Raw genomic sequence first — 22,534 nt, forward strand, 5'->3', positions numbered from 1 at the left:
AGACAGAGAGAGAGGGAGTGAGAGAGAGAAGCCCTCTTTGGAAAACAGATACATCAGTGTGCCTGTATAGTGTACGACATTGCTGTGAGTTAATCAGTTGGAAAATAAAACGGTGGGATTCTAATAAGTCATTTGTCAATTTTTACAACCCCCAGACACATTGATCCATGGGGATTAATGAAGATGCCTGATATTGTTGTAGATATGAACAGGGGAGATGGTGGGGACAGTAATCAGTCATGTTGGGGATTTGTCCTACCTCGTTTTCTCTTCCTGGGGAGTCACTCCGTACGGGGGCTCACTTCATCTGAGAGAGAGAGCAAAGGAGGAACATTAAAAACCCAGATGCTGATTATTCGGCTGTATATGCATGCACACACGTGTTCTCCAAGAAATCCATACATTTACCCAACTCATCTAATCTACGGTGGTTGACATAATGTAGCGAGTCTCCAGATGATGCAAAAGGAAAATGTGTACTTTTGTTCGCTCCTGTCCTTTTGATATACAGTGTAAAGGTCTGCAGATACCCAGGCCCCAAATCACAGCCGCGGGAAAGGGGTTAGCGGCCAGGGAGGGGGGCAACAGAGAAGCTTTAGTTTGTAAAGCCCACTGAAGCATGGGGAGCTGTCGCAGAGCACAGTTAACTGTGTCTGTGCATTTTTCAGCAGTTTGTCAGTAATAATTTACTAACAGGCAGAAATACTAAAATCAGACTTACACTGTAAAATCTAACAAGCTGATTTCACTTCAAATAATCTTTAAAAAACAACAACATTGCCTTAAAAAAGGAAAATAAATGTAACTGTTAGTCTTAATTCATGTTTACTTTATATCTAATTGTTATGTTTAATCAAAATTTAGTTGTACTTACTTAATTTTGTGAAGTTGTTTCAACTTAAAAATGCCGAGTGGAATTAACCCGTTGTTTTCTGAGTGTTAGCAACTTCAGTAAACCATGTTAGTCTGACTTAACGTGATCATAACAAAGAGGATTTTACCAATGATACAGCTAAGAGATCTGCGAGTTCTGTTTAGTTACATTTTTAAGAAAATAAATCTATGATTGATTAGTTTGCAACCAGAAGAATACAGATACACGACACCTAAAACCTGGTTTACTGAAGTTGCTAAAACTTAGAAATATTGATTTAATTAAACTCATTTTTAAGTTGCAACCAATTCACAAAATTAAGTACCTAAGAATTACATATAAAGTTAACCTAAATTAAGACTAATGGTTATATTTACTTACATTTTTCAAGGCAATCAGTTACTTAGATTTTTTTAAGTTAAATCAGCTTGTCAGTGTAAATGAAAATAATTGATAGCAGCTTCCTACTTCTTAGCTAAAGGTGACTCAGTCTTTCAGACTAAAAAACTAATGAATCACTTTTCCATGAAACCGCAGCAGCAAAAAAAGACATTATAGAGATATAAAAAAAGATTCCTGGATCAAACACTGCTTTGATAACTGAAGGGTGAAAGTAGGTAATGTAAGAGAATACATAGTGCTGGTTCCTTTTCCCTGCTGTGTTAAAATCAAATACATAGCTGAGATATAAAGTTGATGATTACAATTATATGTCTTTTTCTTCTGCGCAGAAAAGCAGTGTCTTATATGACATCCATTAACCCAGACACAGAGTTACATCGGGACAGCAACTGACTTTGGCAGAACCAGTTGAGTCACTCTTAAATCCTCTCAAAAGTTTCCTAACCTTGAGAGCCCATGCATCCCCGAAAAAGTAATAATAATTCTAACCTGATCTTCCTACTTATTTTATATCTCCCCTCAGCAACCTAACTTCTTCTCGGCAACAGTGCAGTTATTAATTCATGAGGCACTAATTAGTTCTTTGTTTAATTTTGTGTTAAACAGACTGACCGGAATGATAACGACTCGCGCTGTAGCGCTTCGGTCCCATGCCACTCCTGTTTGCTACAACAAGGGAGCATCGTGCGACTAGCATGATGAACCCAATTCCCTTCTAAGTTGCACTTCATTAAGTCAAAATGTGACAAGGAGCTTAGAGGAAGAACTGGCAGATCTGATCATACATAACAATGCAGGCCCAGTAAGGTGTGTGGGAGGGTGGGGGGTAGTGGATTCCAGCATGCATGTTGATAATTTTCTATTTTTAACCCTTGGGGGCCGTCTTTCATTTTCCTTTAATTGTTTTTGTTCAGAGCTGCAGTGTCCTCTTTTTAAATTGCAGCTCCTATCAACTCCCCTGATCAACCCCCTGTGCAACATTGCAGGCAGACAAGTAAACAACAGGGTTGCCCTTTTCCATGATGTAGTGCAGATGCTCCAGTAAAATCGGTGACACTTTAAGCACTGCACATACACATACAGTATATATGCACCCGCTCAACAGAATAGTTGCATGACATGTCAGAGGCACAGCGGTGACGATCGAAATGAACTCCAAAAGTAATGTTTTTGGCCGTGAAAGTTGAAAAACCTGCTGAATGAAAGCAAAGGTAACATGCAAATGCTTATTCATAATGTAAGAATGCGTCAAGGTGGTTCCATCTGCCCATATCTTACATACTTTCTTAAAGATGTTTTCGAAAAATGTATTCCATTCTTTCCAGTCTTTTATCTGGAGGTTTATCATTTTAACTGTCACCCAAAAGTTCGGTGCTGTCTAAGTAACCCTACCTTACATGCTCAGGTATGATATGACAGCATATATTTTCAGTTGACACAATGCCTGAATCTCAAGAGAAGCCCCTGCACACAGTAGGTAAACCCCTCAATAAACTATAATCATTGACTTTGTACATGTGGCAGAAAGCACTTTCATTTGCAAACTGTTTTTTCTTTTTTTTTCCACTGCAAATCATCAGCTGACAAGCTCCGCTAAGATGTTTAGCCTCTCCAAGTATCTTCCCACTGGCTGAAGATATGATAAAATCAAAAAGCAGACAAGTAATTACACTGTATAATAGGCAAGATTGGCATTTTCAAAATCATTTTCATGTGGATGGAAATGACATTGCATAGACTATTCTGTATTCACTGGTGCAGATAAATAAACAAGGCATGGAGAAGAAGGGGGGCATACAGAACGCACAGTACAATGGCAAGCAGGTCAGTAATTAGAAACTCTGTTTGCACAGTAATAATTTTAATATATTCATCAGGAAACAGAGCATGCCTAGCATGATAAAATCCCATCAAGGAACATATCCCGACTGCCTTAACCTTTTAAACAGGCTGGCGGCACATTGCTGAGAACCTGAAAGAACTAAATAAATACATACATACACAGAAGTTATAACAAGATGCAGCCACACCAAATCTTATATTTTTATATTTCAATACTATCAGCTATCATCATAGTGCGACTTATATTTAAATTCTTTAATATTGATCAACATTGCAGCTAAATGTGCTTATGCTCCTTTTGACCTCTTTTATCCAAGTGTGAACAGACTAAAGCCCTCCAACACTGAAACACGTTCAGCGCTGATTGCTTGGGTGTAAAGAGCAACACATGTGTGTAACCTTGTTTGTTATTGAAGGTGGCAGAGATGATGCTATGGAAATTATTGCAAATTGCTTAAAGGACTCCTGACATGCAAAAACCTTGACCTCACTATGCCATTTCCCAAAGACAGAGGAATGCGTAATTGTTAGAGGAATTCGAGGTGGGGCAAAAAGGTAATCACCATGAACAACATTTTTACACAAGTGAAAATAGCTCAAAGCCATTTATGTGTGAAATATACGGCTGCATGCACGCATGCATGTTATAATGCGCTTCACACGGTTAATGCAAACCAGAGTCTCTTGTAGTTAAGTTATTTTAAACTTAAAGTTGGTAAACAAGTTAAGCTGATACAATGCACCATGGTGTCTCATTTATTACAAATTTAAATAACAGGAACACACAAACAGGCACTCCACTGAACAGAACAGTTTAAAATAATAATCCTCTTTGCCGTTATGACTGCCAATCTATTGTCTGAGTTTCCTGGTTTCATTTCCCACACATAAACTCAGAATCTTACAAGTTTACGTGACCTCATTCTTCATGAAACAACCTCTAATTACATGAAGTGGAAGCCGCAACAAGAATACACTTCATACTGAAAATGTCCGTACTTTGTGTCTCCGAGTCCGTGTTTCGTTCTGAATTTTTTCAACACACCACAGAGTGAGAAACTGACCATTTACTCATGCATATTTGACAGCACCTAGTAGGCCTCTTTTTGTGCTGTCACTTCTGGCTCCTATTCTCCCTTTCCCCTAGGAGAGGACAGAGTCGGGGGCTTGAGGGCAGCTACCTCCACAGTCCCGCTGTCCCCTCCTCGCCTAATTTTTGTTGTCCAGCCCTTTGAAACCTCAATCTCATGCAGAACCAAAGAATGGTGATCCATGTGCAACAAGTGCCGGTGCCATGGAAACCCCCGTTTTCCCCCCAAAATATTCCTTTTTATCCCTTTTGAAGACCTGTCACCGGGCAGAGCAGGCATCACACGACCCCAGGCCAAGCCATGACAAAGCCTATTTTCTGCCTGCTTCTTGATTGATTAAAAAAGACTTTTTAGTAAAACCATGTTAAAGGACACAAAAAGTGACACGCAGAAGAAAGGGCCCTCGGGGATGGCCCAATCAGACGGGTTCCCTGGTAATATCGCACAGAAAAAAGGAACAATATCATAATCGCCACAAAGGAAGGGTCAGGATATGCATGAAACTTGACAACAATGGTGATTACGATAATGATAAAAAAAGTTTCGGATTTGGTCAGTAGGTTCATCAAACTACACAGTCTAAATGTATTCATGTACATGAGGTATAAAACTTGTCAGACAACTGGAAACTGGATATTTTATAAGCCATTAAAAATCGTGTGAACTTTAGCCAGGGTTGCCACATATTTTCATATACAAAATTTTAAAACTTTTCAATGACTTTTCAAGGACCCAGAATTTTTCTTGCCCAACTTTTCCACCATTTTTCAAACATAAATTTCAGCCAGTTGGCATACATGAAGGGAGAGACTGAATGCTGGGAGAACATAAAGTAACATGTGTGATGGTAAACAAAATGTAAAACACACAGCAACGTTACATTGACAGCTACAGAAAATACATTTGCCATTAAGCTGCATTACATGGACTCTAACCACGGAAAACTACAGTGACAATTTCATTACAAACAACAAAACTCCATGACTTTTCTAAAACTCTGAATCATTTTTACTCATTCCACGACTTTTCCAGGGTTTTCTTAACCGTGGGAACCCTGTTAAACATACTGACTTCCTTTTTTGGCTAACAACACTGCCCAGCCAAATTATCTCAGCATACATGTATATTCACACGACAGTATACATGTGGATTATTATAAATGCTTTTTGCATTAGGGTTCCTGCCACACTTGAGAGAAAAATTATACATGTAGTGTTGTTGTCGTGTTGTTGTGTGTGGTTCGTGTGTGATATGCGATCAATATTCTATGCATCGGACATTTTACTCCTCTAGTTGACCTAAGTGACAGACCATTTAAAACAGAGAGAGACTGGCTCAGCTACTCTGCACAGCACCAAAGGGAGACCACATTATTAATTTATCTCAAAAGCACAGGTCGATATGAGAAGCCTATTGCTTACATGTTTTCTTTTTGTTGGCAGTTTTTGTGTCATATAGCAGTGGCTTTAAATATCTGCCCCCTTTATGTGATATGATAGTCAAACCGGGGGTGTCAAACAGGATAGAAATTAGTTGTGTTATGTGAAAATTGTTCTAACGTAGTAAAAAGGGAGATACGTTGAGCAGCATTAAAGAAAGAAAGCTGCTTCCGTCTCTTTGTTTCTGTGTAGAGATGTGGAGGAGATATTTACCAAGACGATAGGGAGGGGTGGGGGGATGTAGAGAGGAGGAGAGGCATTAGAAGCGTCCACACATAAGCAATTAGTATTCTAGATCCTGATGGTTCGAAACACAAAAAGGCCTCACCAAATCCCCACGGCGGAGGTGTCAGACGGAAAATGACGAAAATCTGCTCCTTGACAGGGAGTCATTTATATTTTAGCTTCGTTCCATTATCTTAACGAATCCATCATCAGCCAATGCAATATTAACAGCAGAAAATCAACTCATTAGATCCAGGGGGATTTAATCAAGATTGCAATCATGTATGCGGTTCCTGGAGAGTTGGCTTCTTCTTTTTTTTTTCTTTTTGGTCCTTTCCACGTAATTGCCGCATCTCAGATCTTAATAAATTATTCTCGATCTGAGATTGATGCCTTTTTTTCCTTGCCTCTCACGCCATGCACTCACTGTCTCCAACTATAATATTTACCATAAACATTATTATGTCATGGGCACACAGTTTAAAATGGCCTTTAGCTAACTCGCAGAAGTAATTGGCTTCTCCATTTCTCTCTCGTTTCCTTGCTAATTGCCCAGTGATATTGCTAACAGTTCCCTCAGAAAGAAAAGAAAAGGCCTCTTTTGCACAAGCCGAGATATGTTGCTAGGATTTTTCAACCTTTATATGGGGATGTAGAAAGAATTTCCTGTGTTTGATATTGCTTAACAAGACATGCAAGCAGATGAAAGTACATTCCACTTTTGATATGTAAAACTTTATGTGAAACCCCAGCATCAGAGAGAAAATAGAAAGAGCTCAAATTTCAGGTGGAGATATTTTAGTCTTGTTTCTCAGAAAAACGCTAAGCAGAAAAGGAGCTGCAGCAGATAGATAACTGCCAGAAATACATAATTTCCCAAATCTAAGTCTGTCTGGATGTTTTATCAGGCAAGAGAACAAAGGCTCTGCTGAACCTTGAAACTGTCTGCATTTACTTGTGTCTGCATTATCACACATACTTAACAGTTATTATTAATACTTGATTTGCTGTAACTAAATATCACTAAAATGCATTTGGATTAAAGAAGTCTTTGGACATTTTTAGTGCTACATTGTTTCAAAAAGAAACATGTTGCATTGTGTCAACTAACTTAAAGGTGACAAAAAGGGATGTACCTTCCCATAATATTGTTAATGATATAGTGTCTCACTACTACTGAAATTGGAAAGTGTGCACAATTTTTGTAAACAAAATAAGCTCTCCTCAAATGTGACAAAAGATACTAAAGGTCTGACACCTACATCACATGACAGGTCTGAGAGGGAAAGCAGGTAATCAACTTAAACACTGCTCCTCAACATATGTATCCAAATTATACATTTTACAAGGCAAAATCTTATTTAATTATTTTTTTTTTATTTTGGGATATGACTCTATAGGCCCCTTCCCACTGGACAAAAACCCCTAACCCAACAACATCTGGCTTTTGTATTAATGGTTAATATCATCATTTGCTGCCGCGACAAATGACTCTGCAGTAGTCACGGGTATTTATCGGCTCCAGCTCAGATCAGCTCCGATTGGAAGCGCTGGAAATATGACACATCTCAGTCCAAGCAGTGCTCCAGCACTGTTCAAAGTTTTGAGAGAGAGAGACTGAATAAGTAAGAGATGTAAAAAAGACGTAATTACTGAAACATTTTCACTGGCCTCCATACTGCTTTCCCAGCCCATTAGTGAAATCGAACATGATACACCAGACAAAAATTAATAAAAATAAAAAATAAATAGAGAATACTCGTCTACTGCAGCACTGCACACACGGCACTGGTCTTCTAGCAGTTAGAAAACAGTCTTTCACTTATTTTGGCAGTTTTCTTGATTTTAAAACACTCACAGTCGATAATTTTGGTGGAAAAAGGTATATGACACTTGCATGGCTCAACAACAGTATAAAACACTAAAAATAATCATGCTGAAATAAACAAGGACAAGAGATAAACAAGGACTAGCTGCTGGCCATTAGGTGTATCTCTCAATAGGTTGTGAGCAGCAAACTGTGCTTACACCGGGTAAAAACTCTGATTCACAGAATGACCAGATAATTCATCCTTTCAAACAACCATCCAGCTAAATTTTAAAAAAAAACAAAAAAACACAAATTTACAATATTTGTAAGTTCTCTCACATTAAATGGTTATGAAATCAATGCTTGCGAACACGAGCAACATGTCTTGAGAGCAGAAAACCAACACCCTTATCATATCATCTCAGCGCATAGCTCATTTCATTATCAGTGAAAAAGGGACATTGTGCTAACCAAGTGTCCTTAAATTATCAGTTTCATTTCTGATTCTGAGATTCTGCATGGGAAAATGCATCCTTTGCTGTGAAAAGTCAGTGAGACTGTCTTCACATTACACAGTGGTGTAATCATGTGTTGTATCTGGCTGTGGGAGACCATAGCTGCTGTTTTTGTTAAATGCAGGCCAAATGCACAGGATAGACAATAAACATACTTCATAGATGATTTTTTAAAGTAATAACATAGCCCTCACTTACTTACTCCTTAAACTATGTGATATGAGATGTACTTGTGCCTTCTTTGCACTAATTTTATCAATGGGGAAATAAAGGTAAATAAACTAAAAAGGCAATCATCTACTAACTTTTCCATAACATTAGCGCGCAAAGAAATGTATTCATTGTCATTAATGAGAAAAGTGTTTAGTTATTTTGTGTGCAGTTCATTTTATTAAACATAGTATGCTCACTCCCTGCACCTATCTCTCCTTTGTGTGGCAACGGGGCTTCTTCCCCTCACAGACAGGATTAACTCCTAACATGTTCAACATGATCCAAAAGTGTAAAAACTGTCAAAGAGACCTTTAATCTGCCTATGGAACAAAGCCTTTTGTACAAGGACTAACCTGACCTTGTCACTGCGAGTTTAACTTGCTGTCTGTTAGGCAATATAAAGCCCTAGCCAGCCCTTCTCCTCCACTCCCTCCCTCTAAGTCTTCTTTCCTCCCTCGCTGCCGCGGTCTCTCTCTTTCTCCCTATGTGCAGAATTGGGAGTGTGTAGCTACAGCACCAAATGCTGTGTTAATCCCTGTTTCTCTGAGATGGCCAATAGTAAATCCGAGCCCTCTGTAAACCAATCTCAGAGTTTTTTATCTTGATTTATTAGATTACGAGTCCCGGGTCCCTGAGCCCATGCTACACATACTAATCCTAATCGGAATAGACAAGTATTAGCCCAGTTCAAGGGGAGCTAAACAGCAGCGGTGGCCAACTTTCAGTAAGAGGGAAACTACAAGCTTATAGGCTTGATGGGGCTTTTTTTTTATCCCTTTTCCTTTTTTCTCCACTTACATTAGTAGAATGAGTGTGTAATTAAATACATAAATCCTGACACACAAACCCTCAAAAGGCCTAAAACCACTGAACCCCGTCCAGTTTGGCTTTCTTTTCCCTGCACAATGAAGTTACTGAGCCAAGCCCAATCATTTGTATTTTTCTCAGATTTTAACAGTGAGTGAGGCAAACACGAAAGTCCCATTGAAAACAGTTGCAAGAATTAATTTTACATCTCAGTGAATTCAAGGCAGTGTTGTCAAATTATAAGCAACAGGGCTACGTAACTAATTTCCCTTGGTCCAGAGACTGTTAAAAAAAACAGTATTAAATCACTTTTCATCTGTGATAATAAATCGCATATAATTAGAAAGGTGTCTCAACTCTGTTTGCCTTCTGCGGGCAAACAGAGACCACCAAATCGTCAGAACTGGTCACATTATTGTTTCTAACCTTAAACCAAAATGAAAGGATAGTCTTCAGCATATTGTAAATTGCTGGTCTCACACTGCTTTCAACCAATCCAGCCATTGCGGATGGCAACTGGGTTAGGCTGGATGGAGTCCATGTGACACATGAGGCCAGGGCTGGGGAACATTAAGAAGTGTCTGCTTGTACACTAATGCTGGTGGCAGCTGTTAGTCTGCCAAAAACTGCAGCAGCAGCAGCAAGGATATCCTGAAATACTATTGAAAACCGCTAAACCTCCTCCTCGCTGATGTAAAGCTATACAGCTGCTCGGCGCCAGCACAATCACTGATCAATCTGGGAAAGTTAAAAATGGAGCCAGGTTTATGGACTAAATCTGCTGCTTTTCAGCTTGGAAGGTCAAACTAGTAATCTCAAGAGGGATGTTAAAGTCTAACACCGAGTCTTTCTTGCTGTATTTGAGAACATTTGTACAGCGGTGTATGTTTGTGTATTTATATTGGTGTTCTGTGAATGTCTGCTCATGTATTTCTGCTCCTGCCTGTAGATTTTCATGGCATCACCAGAGCGCAGAGGTTGCCCCTGCCCACCGCCCTCGGGGGTTGACAGGGGGAGCTAAGGGAGATGTGACAGCCATGTCTGTTCCCTGTATGTGTTTGTTTGCCCCTGAAAATGAGACACCGGTTTCACTCCAGCCCCCTGGGCATGTTTAGCTCTGCCTTCACCGCACCGCCTTCATCTGATACAAAGTGGAAGTCCACACGATAATAATACGTATCTCCGCTGGTCGGGTGAAAGTGGATACATATACACTTCAGACCATGAAAAAAAAGTCGATTGATTAATCTCTCAGTTTTAAACATAAGCTGAAGATTGAAGAATGATTTTTCTACATTTGTTACTTGGTACTACAAATCATAAAACAATAAATGGTGTCAAAACAACAGCATATTTTATAGTAATGTCACCATAAAATGCCTAATACAGCGTGTAAGGTATTATGTGATGAAAAAAAAAAACTATGATCAAGTGCTTTTGTGTGCCAAATAAAAGTGAGGAATGGATTTCCTTTGCTCTTGTGTTTTGTCCTTAGACCTAAGTGTCACCAAGTGTACTTTGCAAGGAATATTCATTTCCTTAGGAAGGCCTCGTCAGCCTTGTGACCCAATCCATATCCATTCTGTCCTGTCTGCCCTCCCTAGTCCCTGCCTCTTTTCTGTAAGTGGCAGATATTTCACCTGCCTATCAGTTTCCCTTTAAACGTGCTGGTATATGCAGGAAAGGCGCCCATATAGGGTCACTGCCTGTCCTCTACAGGGCCCGCTTTGAAGCTACTATCTTGCTGGCTCTACCCCCCTCCCCTTCTTCTATCACTCAAATTACAGTGTGTAGAGGTCGCTGGTAGAAATGGGTTCAACAGAGCTGATTAACTTTGATCTAGTTTTACATATTATTGGGATGGAAAAAAAGCGCAAGTCTTGGGTGGCTCATGACTTAAAAGGCAAACCATAAATTTAGCCTTCCCTAATTTATATTTACAACAGGGAAATAGTAGCCTTCTTCAATTTTTCTCCAGTGCCTGGAACTGAGCCTGGAAGATGTTCGGCAATGTAGCACGACTACAAAGCAAACCGTATTTTCAGGAGTAAGTTTGTGTATGCAGACCACAGCGAAATTCAGTTTACTACCAAATAATGGGAATCAGATCATTTCCATGCAGAAATGTGCAGCGGGAAGGAAAGCAGCTGCTCCGATGTGAGGAAGGTAGGAGGAGGTTAAAAGGAGTCAATGGAGGCTAAAGAGACAGCAGGTCTACTGATGACAGAAAGAGTGGCCAGGGACTGCAGTTCAGGACTTCTGGAAACCACATCAAACAGACTATGGAGCGCTGCCAAGACGAACACACAACAACTGTTGCAATAAGAAAAAAAAAAGGGGGGGGGAGGGAGGAAGGGGGGGGGGGGGGGGGCACATGGGAAAAAGGAGGGTTTAGTAACAAAATAAAAATGTATCTTAAAGGATCAGAGGAAAATAAAAATAGAAATTCTGGGTATTCTGGCTTACTGATAAAAAATGAGAGAAGAGACAAAATATAAATGGGAAAACAAGTGTTACTGTGCACTTACAGGGAAAAAAACATTCATTTAGTAATATTATTAGACACAGTACCATTACTGTTTTCTGTAAACTGTGAATAAGTTCCTTGTTAAGTGTACTTTTTCTCAGTTATGCTCAACTACGTCATTTTCCACTGTTTTCCTAGGGTGCTTTTTAACAATCCCCTGAGAACAGGTGTGAACTTGCCACTTTAAGTCAAAAGCAGGGGAATGAGCATATAAACAGAGACGGTTTATATGAATGTGAATATGAATAGAGACTTGACGCACACAGGAGAAAGGAATGGCTCTATACAAGTGTATGTACTGGGCCTACTCTATAAAGTAGCAGTAGTTTCTTTGGGTTTTAACAGTTTTGGACTTTTCGCGTAACTGGCATCGAACAGGCCAACAATAACCGATGATCACCAACAAAAATATTCATTAGTTGCATGAATATTATGAATGCTGTAAAAAAAGGCTATATCTTCAATTAAACATTTAATTAAAGGACCACACTTTGATTTCAGTAGTTCTAGTCTTTTTATGTCCAAGTCTGTCTTTAAGCACAAACCAGCAGCAGCTGAGAACAACACGGCTCTCAGGTGGCACAGAGGTACAGAACCCCCCACCAGAAATGCAGAGACCCAGAGCAACTCGCAGTGTTTTCAAGTGGGAGGCCTGCGGGCGATAAGTCCTTGTCACTGTGTTAGAGACTGCTGCTGACTGGTTGGTTGGCCTGCATGGATGGGAGCATCTTGTCTAATGATAATAAAACAATAGCCTCTCATTTTGCCTATTGCTTGTGACACAACCTAAGGTTGTAACTGTGGTGGCTTGTTTAAGGGTATCTATTCTGCTTTCCCTTAGTTTTTGTCCCTTGCTGTATATAATACAATGTCGAATGTTCATATGAAACAGGGCAAAAGTTTCAGATAATGAAGTAAAAGTAATCCCTGTGAGCAAAAATCTCAGGCTTCAGATTGTTCTGAATATTCTGTTTCCAAGATTTTTTCTACTTTTAAAACAAGCTGGCGTCAGCTCCTGATGTATTTCTTTATGTAATCATCTGCGCCAGGCATGCTACTACAAGTGTTTAAATTACATACAATCGTACATGTAGTTACATGCTAATGTCAGGGAAACATATCATCTTGGTTGCCAGTGATGTTAAATTCGTTTTGGTTTCGGATCATATTCCTTTTGGAACATGAAGATTTTGGTTTAGAAGCTTTGCAAGACTTTGGTCATCTTTTTACTATAGAAACCCCAAATACAAGTATGAACCTGGGAAAAAAGCACAGTAGGTCCCCTTTACAGAAAATATTTTGCTGCAGTGTGTATTATTTGGAACTACACTGAGTTTGCCAAGCAGTTTGAGCAATAACAATGTGGAAATGTCAAGTCTGGACAGGCAAATGCAGAATTAAAGTCAGTTGTCTTACATGATGATAAGGTTTTCTGTTTTTAAATACATTTTCATCTGAAACGATCTGATGATTTGTTGGGCAGAAACTGACCATTTTGATGCTACATAATTACCATTTAACACTTCTCAAAGTAAGTATTTTAAGCTTTTCCTTGTTATATGTAATAGTAAACTAAATGTCTCTGGGTTTTGTGCTGAGAGTCAGATAAATAACAAAAAAATTAAATATACACAGGTACTAGGAATTTAGAATCTTTTTTTCCACAATTTTCTGAAACATTTAGACCAAATGATTAATTGAGAAAATAATTAGCCGATTAATCGTGAATAAAGAATAATAACTACTTGGAGCTCCAATATTGAATAATGTGTGCATCCTGGTTATTCCAAGAATATGGTAATGTCAAACACTGCATTAGTGTTGTTTGTATGCTTGCTGTACAAACAACAATAGAGCAGTTCAATATGAATTTTGGCTGACGCTCTTGCACATTTCTGCCAACTTGTGACCGGGAAAAAATTGAATAATGTCAGAAAGCAAAACAAAGAATTAACCAATTTACAATGCAATGGCCTCATTTACTGACACAATGCTATAAAGCTAATATTGATATTGATTCACTCATGCATTACAAATATTATATATCTGTGAGTTTAAGGTGTTTCTTTATAAAGAAACCAAACTTACTAATACTATTAGTCTTTCCAGAGTGTGTCCAGAAACCTGGCCCCAGCCTGCAGTCAGGCCCCATTCTCAGGCCTATCAGGAACCAGCCACTTGTTCAGAGGAGCACCTGACTAATACCCACTATAATGTCACTTCTATATTTGTATCCTGCTAATCTGCTCTCAGGCTCCAATCTTTTCCACTTTCTTGCAAATTTATCACTAGACTGAAAGACTGGTGCCAGATCCTAAGTGCCTCACCCTTTTAAATTAAATAGTGGCATTTGTGATAAAGCCACTAAATTCCTTATCTAACTGGCCCGAAGAGTCTTTCAAGGCAAAGTGTCACTTTTCCTAAACCGAAGCACTTGTGACGCCATACACCCCCCACCCTGTCCGTCAGCCACACAAACACACACATGCATGCACACACCCACAGACTGTCAGTTTTCTTGTCCTTTTCAAGGACAGAATCTGGTCAAAAATAGAACAAAACACAAGTGAGGCATGTTGTGGAACAGACAGACACTTTTTTACCAAGTGGATCCATAAATAGACACTCTGTGTGGTTTCCATTCACAATTTAGAAGCCTTGTTTTTAACTAGGAATGAGAATATCTTGGACTGGTTATGAATATCTTTTAATAGGTTAATTTCACTACCCTTTAGTTTAATGAACTGTGCACTGGCACAGTGCACAGTTCTGGCAGCTAGCTAGCGGTGTCTCTCATTTGGTGTGGAAATATTGTGCCCACCCTCCGGTCTCCCCTCAGGTGCCCCAGTGAGTAAATATAAGCCGCAAAACCACTATTAGCTCTTTTTTCCCTACTAGTCATGTCAGCGTGGCTAGCTGTGCTAACATAGTTTACAATGCTAAAGGGGGTTTGCGGCTCAAGATGAAGCAGCTTACTCACCAGGGTGACCTGGGGGGAACCGGAGGGTGACTACCTTGTTTACATGGCAACAGCATCCCGTTAGTCCGCCATCAGGACGGTGTTACCAGCAGTAAGAGCGAATAAGAAGCATAAATACCTAGTTTCCACCACACCTGTGTGGTGCATGGTGCAGAATGGCCAAGGCTAGCATACCAGTGACGACAGGAGGGTGGGCAGTGAGCTTTACGTGTCCACGTTACAGCTGTTAGCCAGCTGTCTGTCAGCAAAGCCAACAGAAAATAAAATAATAGGCAAGATGTTTACATCACAAAACAGTAACATTTCACCACCTCTAAATGCACTAAAGCTCACTGAGTTAATGGAGCGCTGCACTAATCAAACAGATTTCTTTTATTTCACATCATTTTTGAACATTTTTTTCTTAATTAAAATTAACTGCCTGGTAACCAGTTCATGGGTGTCAGGCTATCTTAAGCAAAACTAGCCTAAACTGGCATCCTATTTTTAACTTATACTTTACTGTCTAACAGTTATGTATCTAGACTCTTATATAGGTAGAGAAAAGATTCAAACTTTAATATCCTATTAGAAGAGACATATCTGAAGGAAATATTCAGTACTGTGCTGCACTAGCAATTGGGTGATTATTGAGTTATAAAGACAGGTGATGTGCTTCTAAAAAGCCTGAGGCAATGACACAAGATGCCTATGTGTGCTTGGTACACTGTCTCACTTGATTTTATTTAAAAACAACTAAACCCAACTTAAAGAATGCCAAAAAAAAAAAGAATTTGTTGTCAATGTGAAGCACACAGGCAAAAAGTCTATCTTAGGTTATTCTGCCTGGACTCACAGGAACACTGGCCTGTCAATATATTTTTTGTTCACTTCCTTCCCATTGTGGATCCATGACCTAATAAGGCACTGTCTGAATTCTGGAGTTATTTTGAGTTTGTGTGATAATGCTCACTCTAACTTTGTCCCTCTTTAGAGATTCTAACAAGAGCCAGGAACTCTTAGAGAATGGAAGTCTGATCAGATAAAAGAGAGAGCTCAAGGACTGTGAAAAAAACACTACTGCTGCTACCACTACTAATAAAAATAATATTGTTCATTGTATAAGGTGTGCTTATGTGCAAACATGGAGGGGGGGGGGGGGGGGCAGTATAGCCCGTGTAAGATATATTTGGCAAAAATATTCAGTAAATATGTTTCGACCTTTATTAGCACATACATGAAGCAGACACAGTACTAAAATAATTTCTGTCAAGCGCACACTGGAAGACAAATCTTTGGTGCTTTGATGTTTTTCATTGCCACTGCTTTTGTTTTCATGCATACATGTATTTTGGCCTTTTCTTAAGTTTCTAATCTGTTTTTGATATGGTGAGATGTGACTTCCTACCCCAGACTGTTCCATTGTTTTCCTGCATTTTTAGAGGAATGAGGTTAAAACAAACTGTTCCTATGCAGAAGGTCAAACAACATTGTTATGAAACTAAGAAAATGAGACTAAAGGTGACGGACCAAGAGGGTATTCCTGTTCCTGAGCAAGGCCCTGTAAACACCAGTCTGCTGATCTATAATTAAGAGGGAAAAATCTTCACTTTGGCACTGTGGGCTCCTTTCAGTCATACTTCCTCTTAATCTGAGTCTCTTGTGTTTATTTATCAGTTTTCACATTTGTACGCTGAAGGACTCCTTGATTATTTAGACAAGACACTGGAGTATTTCCTGGGCCAACAGAGTGAAATCTCTGATGCAGGGATCCAAGCAGGCAGCTTGCTTAATGCTTGACCCTTGACCTCTCCTGGGTAATAATGCCTCCATATCTATCCTCACACACGTAGCGGCACAGAACAATCACATATTCAGATGCCTGGAGAGGCTTCACAAAGCCGTGAGAAACACTGTCGAATAATCAGGCTGCGTTAGAAAAAAGTTTCTATTTCTAGTGACTCTTATGTCACATACTCTTTGAAAAGGGATCCAACATGCTGAACACTTTATAAAACATTTAACTGAAAAATATGACTATGTTGAATCTAACCCACGTGATGTTAGAAAACACTTTTCCCATGTCCCACCCCTGACCTTTGTGAAATGTTTTGCCCTCCCTTCCCTTCCAACAGAGCCAAAGGAAATCAGCATTTAGCACTTTAAGCAACACTTCCAGAGATCCAGATTGCCCTCTGTTTAACATCTCTGGCATTTTCTATTTTCTTCACTTTTTTCCACACATCGCACTCTCAGCTGTTCCCCCCCTTTAGTCATAGTCATTTCACACAATTCATACAATCTGCCACAAAGTCATGAAAGCGGCAACTGCAAGCTGAGAACTGCTTGCAAAAATAAAGGGCTCTCAGAATAGATAAATAAAATCTCTGTTATCCAGCTGCCCTCCCTAAATCACTCCCAACCCCTTCAACAAGTGGTCACAAGCCGGGGCAAAGCAGACTCTTTCAATAGCACATGACAACCACAAAAGAGGATTCTTTTAGATTCCAAAACTGATTGCTTAAGTTTTACAAGTAAAAACTGGGCTGAATCTGTATCTTTGAACATAATTACAGTATGTCCTTGTATCATCCTTCCTGTTGGTGAAGTAACCGCTTACTGCCCTGCATACATTCCTTGGAATCACAAAAAAACATTCTCAAAGAGGGGAAGTGGGAGGTTTTGTCGAGCTTATTTTCAGTCAATAATTCAGGACTTCAGCTTTTCTGAGAGAGGAAACTGACTGAAAGCACACATAAGCACCAAGTCAGACATTCCCTATATTTCACACGTCCATCACAGTATGGGGGTTCACATGTGGAAGGAACTTTCAATAAACTAAGAGGTTAAGTACTGTAAAAATCTGCTTGTTTTCTTTTTCATGTTTTGTTGAGTGAGACTGAATCCCACAACTACACGGCCTGCCAAAGTGATTAAGTTTTTACTGTGTTGGCACTACCGCCTCAGTGTCTGCAGAGCAGTCCCAAACACTTCATCTCTGAAGGCCCGAACATACACTTGCAGCCACAGTGCACGAGCGAGCATAAGTTGCCAGAGTTACTTAACATGTGCTGCTATGAGCCTGCCAGATTTTCAACCAGCTGCTAATATTAGAGCATTTTAGTTTTTTTGGAGATTGATCAAATACACTCAGAACAAACCCAGCACAGTGTAATGGAGTTACTGCAAGTGGAATTCAAAGATATGAATTATGATACAACTGAAGAGATAACATTGTTACGCTCTATCGGTCTTTCAACAAAACAAATATGGATAACATTTTCTCAGCGAATTTTTAACAAGGCTTCCCAAATGCTAGTACAAGGGTTTGCACAGGGGCGAGTCAAATTCAAGGACTTTCAAGCACTCATTTTTGTTTTCAAGGATGAAATTCTTTTCTCCGAAACCATCTGTAACAAGAAAACTGTGCAAATTTATAAATGGAGCAAGCATGCTACCAGGGTCTAAAATCGATTTATTATTAATTAACTGCTGCTAATTTACTGCCAAATAGAGCTTAAGACTCACGCTAGCAAACATCCTTGTGCTCAGGGGCGTGTCTAAAGAGTGTCCTGGGGTGGTACAGGCCACCCCTGAAATCTGATTGGCCACCCAAGGTGCCACCCCATTATGATTTTCTATCTGCCCAGCCAGTTTGAACTGGATTTGGAGAATTTTTGTTTATAGGTAAAATTCAGTGGAGACCATAATGGGAGCTCACAGCAGCACTCATACTTCATGCCACTCCTGCATAAGTCAGTGACCCACTTGGGCCACCCCAGTAAAAACAGTCCGGACACGCAACTGCTTGTGCTGACTGTGTACTGTGGCTTACCATTGATTTGGGCTAATATGTCAGTAGCAAATCATTGCAACTATGGCCGTTTAAAAAAATTGTAAAAAAAAAATTAGACAAAAAATTGTCTAAAAATCTAATAAATTTTATTTAAAAAAAGAAAGTATCATTCTGTTCTCCTCTTAATTAGATTCAAATGCTTCTTCCGAGGACTAAGTTAAAAAAATGTCTGATTTTCAAGGTTTTCAAGGAGTGTAAAAATTCAAGTAGTTCAAGCACCTCAAGCACCTTGTATGAACCCTATACTACTATGGTTTAAAAAGAGAGAAAAAAAAACAAACCAAGACTTCACAGAAACATTTTCCATTTATGGAACATTAAAACTGTTTGCTTTAACATAACAACTGCCGTCCACATAAAGCCAAAATATCCACTTGTGTTAAAGTGTCTGTGAGAGTATATACAGAAGCCACTGCACAAGCAGTGCTGCTTTTACACAGCTAAGAGCGCAGTGGTCAGACTCACCGAGACAATAAATCCACAGCCAGCCCAGGGATGGTCTCTGAAATCCCTACAATCAGGCTGCAGATAAATGGTATTTTGTGCTGACTGCATTGTCTCCTGCCTCTATTCTGGTAATCTAATGTGTGCAACATGCTCTTGGTCACCTTGACTTTGGTTGCCATAGTGCTCAACACAAACATATCCCCACCCAGAAATACACCAAATAAGGCTTGGGGGAAAAATCTCATAATCAGACGGCGCAGAGGGAGAGGCAGATATAACCTTAAATATATTGTAAACAGGTCAAAGCTATTCCAGTGTGTACATATACAGAGAGGTTACTGGTGACACACACGCACGCAGTCTGGCTAATTAGTATACAGCAATAATTGTCCTAAGCTCAGCTATTGTTGACTCAAAGAAAATGATAATTGCATGGGCATCAACAAAAAATAAATTGAAGTTCTTTAGAATAGAGAGGTCTTTCAGGACAAGGCTGTTTGTACTGAAAATGACCTTTAAACACCTTCCTCCAACACAGAGGAATCAGGCTACAAGAAGCCAGCCGTCCTGTCTAGCTGTCGACCCCGGCAGATGTGAGTTCTGAAGAGTTCAAAAGAATTCTGCATGGGGGCACCGCCATTTACATAATCCTCCAGATATATTCCCCTGCAACCTAATCAAATTATTCACAAGTCTAGCCCCTAACTATGTAGACCCCGCGATACACAGCCTTTCCATTACCAGCCTGTGAGCCTTAATCGTATCGAACCAACCAATGTCACTTTTCCCTTTAGAATGGCCAACAGACGCCGCAAACAAAGCATGGTTGTGTCTGACACACAAAGATTTCAGACAAACAACATCTTTCCCCCCCCTTGTCCACTTTGTTTGGCATTTCTTATTGTCCTGGGATTTTATTTACTTTTGAAGAACAGAGCGCACTAAGAGAAAGAGAATTTTATCACTGGAAGTACACAATCTTAAGACAATGGCACATTATGTTCAAATGATGCTTTCAAGGGAAGTTGGTTGTTGTAGTAATTAGCAGAGCAGAGTTAGAGCTATTGAGAATAACTTTGAAAGACAACTGCAGATGACACAAGGGATTTCGATAATCATGGGGTTGGGTTCCCTCAGGGCCTAATCCGAAAAGAAGATAAACAAAACTGCTGATTCAAATAAATGTATGATTTATGCAATAACAGAATTTTCAAGCTTGGAGATATGGCACGTTTTTAACTTCCCAAAGTTGCTGATGAGTAACATGTATAATATGTGATAAATTCATACAACTTTCATGTTGCTGCATGCACAAGTTGTTTATTTCATTCCATTTCTTTTTTTTTAATATATATATCATTTGTATGTAATTGATCTTACCAGTCTTATTGTGTTTTATATTTGTGACCATGTCATATTGTTATCTATCTGTGTGCCATTAATTTTAACTTACAGCAGTTCGGTAAACTGCGGTTGTTTTTAAATGTGCTGTATAAATAAACTTGATTAAAAAGCTTAAGTCAGTTAAATAATACAAAACGGCAACACTGCAATCTTATATTTTTACATTTCTCAAGAAAAAATAATTTCATGATCACAATGTTCCAAATATACTACATAAAACACAAATAAAAGCCTTATAATATACATCTAATGTGACTGCTGCTTCAATTTCTGCATCTAACTACAGCATTGTATCAGTCTGAGAAACATCATCCCATTGTTAATCAGCCTGTTGTTGCTTTGTGTTCAATCTGCTGACAAGGGGTAAAGGGTTAATGGATCAGCCAAAGTTTACATCCCATATGCGGTCAATTTTCAATGACTTCTTTTCCCACATTGAAATAAACTATTTTATGTCTCCAAATATGCAGATCATTTTGCTTAATGAAAGATGCTTGACGTCTCAGATCCAATTAATATGCAAATGCAAGTGAGGATTTATTTGTGACATTCTGTATGGGTGAGAGAAAACAAAAAGGCTTCTTAACAGTAACACTAATTGCTGTGACTGATTGTCACATATCATCATTCACTCTGAATCTTCTAAATACCGAAATTCAGATAAAAAAAAAACTCTCACAAGCACATAGTTAGATGTGTTTATTTCTGTTTGTTTGTCACTGGATTGTGCATTATGTCTTATTTTGGCATGATGGGAGCAGTGCCACCCCCTACAGTTTGTCTAAAAAGATGGTTTACTTTGAAAGAAAGTAAATCAAATAATTGCATACAAAAGTTCAGAACATGTCCACCGTGGTTATTGTATGTTTAAGTGCTCCACCAGATATTTTGGGTGCATTCCACTTTATATACTATTGATGTATAACATATTAAAAATGCGCAAAGACTCGGGCTACATATAGTTCATTCCTCTGATTACCCATTACCGCTTTTTAAAACAATACTGTGAAAAGGCTGCACTAGCATAGTTGTAATGCCCACATTAAGTGTCACATATACAGATTTTATGGCTTTCACACGTCCTATCTCTGTTTCAATTCCTCAAAATGGCAGACTAATGCAATTCATCTTTGACGTGAAAAACCTTCAATCAGTGATGTATTTATCACTGTAAAATAAAATCAATAATGTAACTCAACTATTAAAATCCTTTAATGGATGAAGCAATATACTTAGCTGTTTGCATCATCCTCAAGCTTTAATGCCTGAGGCACTATACAGAATAGGGCTTACATTTCGAGAACCGTAAAGCGTGACTGACACCTATTGTGACATATTGCTTCAACAAACAATATATTAAGCTGACTTATTTGTCTTAGGCTGGATTTAAAAACAGTGATCACTGATCCAGCACGTCATGATATGTAAAATGAGAAAATAAGTTCCTCAAAAATGTTGGTGTGCAAAAAACTGACTGACTGAACAGTAAAATTCTATGCTATATTTATTTAGCGTAGGTTTGTCTTTAACCTTCAGCGTAAAGGATAGTCGGTAATACACTTGAGTAGCTGCTTTGTCTGCAAAGAAAAGCACATGTACTACATGTTCCCTATTGGACAACCTTTAGCTATTTTATATTGCATTGAGCGGAGTGATGATTTAGAGCACCCCAATTGAGAAACACTTCCTGGGCTGTAAAAACAACAATCAGCCTCTTTGGATTAAAAGGCCATATGTCCTTTAACAACGACAAAAAAAAGAAAAAGATGCTGACTAGCTAGGGTGGGCAAAATAAAATGATCTACTGACATCGCCTCTAATGCTTTTAATCTTCTTGTGATATCTTTATAGCTTTTAACCTTGCTTTGTAAGGCAGACAATGCTTGGCTCAATGTTAGTTCAAAGAACTGCATTTGGATCCGGATTTGGAAGTATCAGAGCAGTTGTTTTACCATGGATATGAAATTGTCAAGGTTCTGAGGATATAAAGTGCAATTGGAATATTGTTTAGCATGGTTTTCCCACATTAAAAAACTCTGAAAAGAGACTGAAAGCTCATCTACAATACTCATGCCCAGTTCGACACTGCTTGTGCAAGGTTAACCATGAAAGAGCAGTGCACA

The 22,534-nt window shown here is 39.0% G+C and overlaps 1 long non-coding RNA gene across 1 annotated transcript in view; it reads right to left on the minus strand.

Annotated features, from left to right (window-relative positions):
• Positions 1-201: 201 nt before the first annotated feature.
• Positions 202-22,534, minus strand: part of LOC121946461 — a 91,903-nt gene continuing 69,570 nt past the window's right edge. The window contains exon 4 of the long non-coding RNA XR_006106023.1: positions 202-307. This is a non-coding gene — a long non-coding RNA (uncharacterized LOC121946461). The remainder of the gene's footprint in view (positions 308-22,534) is intronic.

This window comes from Plectropomus leopardus, chromosome 8, assembly GCF_008729295.1.
Source record: "Plectropomus leopardus isolate mb chromosome 8, YSFRI_Pleo_2.0, whole genome shotgun sequence".
In the NCBI taxonomy this organism is placed as follows: Eukaryota; Metazoa; Chordata; class Actinopteri; order Perciformes; family Serranidae; genus Plectropomus; species Plectropomus leopardus.